This window comes from Anopheles funestus, chromosome 3RL, assembly GCF_943734845.2.
Source record: "Anopheles funestus chromosome 3RL, idAnoFuneDA-416_04, whole genome shotgun sequence".
In the NCBI taxonomy this organism is placed as follows: domain Eukaryota; kingdom Metazoa; phylum Arthropoda; class Insecta; order Diptera; family Culicidae; genus Anopheles; species Anopheles funestus.
Window position 1 is genome coordinate 61,242,409 of NC_064599.1, and position 5,603 is coordinate 61,248,011.

Here is a 5,603-nt window from a genome sequence, read left to right on the forward strand (position 1 = left end):
ATATCCCTCAGCGATAATCATTTCCAGAAACAATTCAAATCACTAGTTGATTCACAAAACAATTGCCAGCTTAAGGGATCTACACCAACAGTTTATTTTTTTCCGCAAAAGACGATTGTTTTCCGCTGTAGTTTTGTTCTGTTACACCTTGATCGTGACATTTTCCGATTCAACCCTAACAATGAAATAGACATTAAATTGAATCGTCTCCGAATGGAAGACAAAGCACCTTAAAGAAGCTAATGTTGCGGGTCGGTAAGCACCCGGCAGGCGGCACATAAATAGCACTCTACATTTTCACGCGTTCAATATTTAATGAATCCCAGAGTGTACCGTACCACTGGAACAGTATCCGGAGCACATGGCTCGACCAAAAAAAAAACCTCCGTTCCGTAACCGTAACAGGATCCTTTTGCGTTGCATTTCCCAAGAATCGTAACCCATCGGGTGTGAAAATGGGCTTAAGCAGCAGGAAACAAACAGCGTGACAAGCAAATCGGGGTGACATGAAGACGGCACTGCCAAAGGAGGATTTTATTTTCCATCACAGTGCATCTGCGGTCGCTGGCATTAACGAGATGTCGCGCAGAAGAGGTTTTCCTTCCATCAGGAGCCGCAGCAGGTGGCAAGTTCTACGCTTATCAGATTCACCATTCCGTCCGTCTTCGTAACGTCCGTGGCGCCGTGGCAAACAAATTGTACGATTGGGTTTGTGTTCCTGCCAAACGTGAGAGAAAATTCGTTCCCAGCGGAAACGGATTTCCACCTTGCATTAGAATTGATAATTTGCCAACCGGATTTGCTCAGACACTTGGAAAGACGGGGAGGATGTTGATTTTTTTTCTTCTTATTTCGTAGAAATTGTCAGATGCAAGTAGTAGAAAGTGATTTTTTATTCAAGTTGCCAAAACAAAACCAAAAAAAAAAACAGATGCATCTACAATTTTTTTGGATTGAATTCTTCATGCAGAAGTACGTCTTTGTGTGTTTGGATTGGCAGTTTTGTTACCTGTGCCGAAACTTTTTTATTTCATTTCGTTTGCTTCGGTATTGGTATGCAAGGTTCGTTTTTCATCATTTGGTGCTGTGTACCAGCCAGAAGGGTGTGCGTTTTTCCTTGAACTCACCTGATAAAGCACATAGTTGCAGTAAGGACATGGAAAATCGATTGGAAGATTTAAAGCAGGACATGTTGACCATTTGTACATTTCGTGCCTGCTTTTATCGATTTATGCACCCAAGCTGGGTATGATAGTGAGTGAAAAATGGTTCAAATATTTATGAGCAGATACTTTGTAGATGAGTTTCATTTCATATTGTCTCTTTTTGTATTGTTTTGGTAAAATATTTGAATGTTTTTAATGTTTTAAATGAGATCTCTTTGAGTTTATTTATCCTTCAGTTAATTTAGTTTTCTTCTGTTACTTTTTTCATTTTATTTTTTTTCTTTCTCTTCTTTTTTCTATGTTTTCTTTCCGCTTTCGTAGATTGGTTCAGTCATTCTTTCTTTTTTTGTTATTTCTTAAATTTTCTTCTTTGTTTTTTGTTTTTGCCATTCATTTTTTAAGTTTTGTTAAGTTATTATTTTTTTATATATTTTATTCCATTTTTTGGTTTGTTTTTACTTGTTAGTGGGTAAAAAATTATTCTTTAAAATTTATTTTGTTCCTTTTTCATGTTATCTACTACTTACTTACTCATCAAAGCCATCGCTTCATCTCAGTTTGGACCTACCACACCTTCTCTGTCCATGGGAACGACCTAAATGGACTTTACGAGCTAGGTTGTCCGGTGTCATTCGAATGACATGACCAGCTAACTCATTTACTCACTTTAAGCTACCCGTTCAAAAAAAAAAATGTTGCTCTTAAAATTATAAATTATTTAGTAAACCTATTTGTGAAAATGCAGACAGAAACTAAACAAGAAAAAAATTCTAGATCAGCAGAATTAATCAACAATAGAACTACTAATCTCTCTGACAGCATACCGCTAGTGTACTATTCACAGGAAAAAAAGAGAAAATCCACTAGGAAAAAAGATTGAAATACACTACCCGGAAGACACCGTTTTCAATTGTACGAAAAAGTTTAATCCATTTTCTGTGCAGCTTCTTTTTTTTTATTGCTATCCTTTCCACCATTCGCAATCTCAACTTGATGCGACAAATTCCAGCTTGTTGCGGGACGGCACTGTTTGAGCCATTGTTCTCCAGTATCAGGATGTCGCTATAAGGTTTCTTTCATTGCCGAAATGACCGCTTTCTGTGTGAGAAAGCACCCCCGGTAGTGTATAGAAAAGTTCAATCCTTTTATTCTAGAAGGAAAGAGAGCGAGAAAAATAATAAGACAACCACTTCATACATCGACCTCTCCCATGACTGTGCGTCCGATTTGACGAATCCTTGTGCTTGGAAAAGGCTTATGGTTTCGACAGGAGCTGGAAGTTACAAAAAAAAAAACGAATGAATACTGGCGATGAATTGCTGAGATTGCAATTGCATGATGAAGTGCATTCTAGTTGTGTCGGTGTAAGGAGAAGTATGCACTCACTAAGCACCATCGCAAATGCTCCAATCCCGATTCCGATGGACTTAGGTAACTCGACAACCATGATGGTGATGACAATTTTTCCCCCATTTTCACACCCAACGCCGGGAAAAAGGAGGATTGGGTCGGAGAAACCAAGGACAGCAGGAAGCAGAGCGGTGCTGGGTGCAAATGCAGCAATGGAAGAATGAAAACTTGGATCGCTCGAGGCTTAGGAACAAATTAGTTCATTTTCATTATAAATTATCGCCGAGGCTGCACTTAACGTAGAGTAATTATTTTCATTAGCATGTCTTGTTGGTGGGATATCCCGCAAGGGGGGAAAGTGGAAAGCAGGAAACCGAGGAAAGGAAATAGATGGCACTTTTTGTAGATGTGTTGAGTCTGTGCGGGTTTGAGTGGCTTTCGAAATCACCCAACGGTAGATGACATTTGTTTAACGCTGGCAGATATTTGCTCCAGTTTCGGCAATGAATCGTCCGTCGTCTAATATCGTTCCCCGCGAAAGGCTTTTCACAAATTTAGGCTTTCTGATTGTGGCTTTCCATCACAAAATTCGATCAAATCAATAAATTCAATTGCAACTCGTACGGTGAGCGGATGGTCGGGTTTTTTTGGGAGGGAAGTATCTCGCCCTGACCTAAATTTATCGACGTGCCAGGCAGAACTGAATGAATGATGCTGGTAGCGCTGATAGGAAACGTTGCTGCCGTGTGGTGTGTTAATGGTGCAGAACGATTCTCTCCTTCGGCTGCATCATGTCTATAATCATAATCAACTTTAGTGTTATTTAAGTTCCTTCCGATTCTGGGCACGTGAAATGAAAATAAAGGCAAACGATTTGTCTGCGTGCGTTTTGCTGCCGCGGGTTGTGATGCTTAATGGATTATTATAAACGGCGGAGAAACTGGTAGACGAAGAAGATTAACAACGATGAAAGGAGATTTCTCGTTTGAGAGATGTTGAGGAACCGGTCAAAGGACGATTATGATTTCAGTTTATTCTCATTATCCTAGAATTGGTTGTAGATTTACGAGGTTTTCTTTAAACTATTTAAATAATAGAAAAGAAAATGAATTTAGATGGTGCAAGTATAAATTTATGTTGTTTGAAATCTTATGTTACTTTTATTTGCTTTTACTACTTTTATTTACTTTTATTATATTATTTTATTTTTTTTATTTAAAAACCCTGTACGTCATTTCCTCATGTTTCCCACTCATATTGTGAACTAGTATGTAAGATTTTTTTTAAAAACACTTTTTTAAAAAAGTCTTAACAGCAATACGGTTTTTCATAAGGAAATGTTTGAAACTATTATACCTATTGATGTTAAAAATTTACGTAAGTTGTCGTTTCATTGTGCAACATCTATAAATTTAAAAATAGATGTAAAAAAAAATATTTAACAAAATCATGAAAAACTAAGCGAGAATTTTCCTGCTGAAACTTAAGAGTCGTTAAGCCAAAAAAGAGAGACTTAGAATAAAAGCACTTCTTCACGATAATGTTTTGCATTATACAAATGACTAGTAAAAACAAATAAATAAAAGCAATGTTAAAAAAGGTTGTATTAGCTGATGCAACAACTACTCAAACATCTATAAAACACATATTCATGAAGAAAATATTAATAGAATAGTAGGAAAAAAGGAAGCAATAATAAACTATTAAACTAGAATAAAAGAGAAGAAAACACGGTGCAAAGAAATATTCTACGAATACAGTCAAACAATGAACAAAACTGGTGATATGTAACATAAAAAATAAAAATCTCCAAAATAATATTTTGGAACAAACAGATGAGCAGCAATAAAATTTAAAGAGCTGCTAATGCTCTTCCCCGTTCCACGTAATAAATACGGTCAGGATTATGCAAAAGACGACCTTTAATAAAAACACAACACAAGTTGAACTACCACACCGTCTGAAATCCATTCCGAGACACACTATTTGCACTCGCAGAAATCGCTCGATCAGAACCGTGGGTTTACCGGTTGACATCTTTATCCGATAGCGGTGTCATCCTCGTGACCAGAAAGGTGTGTTTTATTTTCACCCCCCTCGCAATCCTAACCAATTGCATCAGTCACCCGATGGCGGAAGGTTTACTTCCGTATTATTTATATTCAACCGACAGGAAAAAGCAGAAATCGTCCGCTCGCGCGTTAGAATGTTGTTGCCTGGCTGTGAATTTCCCAACGGACCTTATCTTGGGTCCTTGGATACACATGCATGCTGAGCGGCTCCCGGTGAGGAGAGATTATATCCCGCATCGTTTAGCTTTTTTATATGCAAATTCAGACAATTTTTCTCCTTACTCATGCATTTCATTCTCATTACAAATCATTCACGGTCCAATGAAGGCAGAGCGGTGTCCTTTTGCGTGGATGGAGGTTTTTTGGGTGAAAGGGAGACGGTTTAGATTGCTATCCGAAAGGGACACATGGAAATGTTCAATCGTCCTAGAGAAGTTTTGAAGCGTTGGGTAGAAAATACTAAATTTTAAATTATCCTTTTGCAATGTATTTGAGTGTTGAGAAAATATTTTCTTTATACAATAAAAATATTAAAAACTTCACTTCAAATGTGAAATTCGTTTCAAAGAATGCATTAATATGTGCTCCATCGCGCAGAAAAGAACACTGGATGCCGTCCGGATGTGGCATGCGGTTCATCATCCATCATCAAAAGTGAACCACCAAGGCATCTCGGGTAGGCGGCGAGTGCCAATATCCTGTCTCCGTTGCGATCCTGTCGGTGCGCTTGATCGAGCTTCCATTGCACGTCCTTCGTTTGTTCAACTTTGATTTCAGCTGATGCAGGCCCGATTCCGGCATCACGACCGGTTACCGAAACCTCAACCACGACGTCGACAATGATGATGATGGTGTATGACATCTATCTCACTTCCGGTTTTATCGGCAAAGGTAACTAGCGGTCGGCACCGTACAGGAGGCATCCTTCCCAGCGTCATCGATCCGGAAGACAGCTGCAATCTTTAACCATCATAATTTCTCAATCGTTCGTCGCGCTTTCCTTCATGGCAGCTGT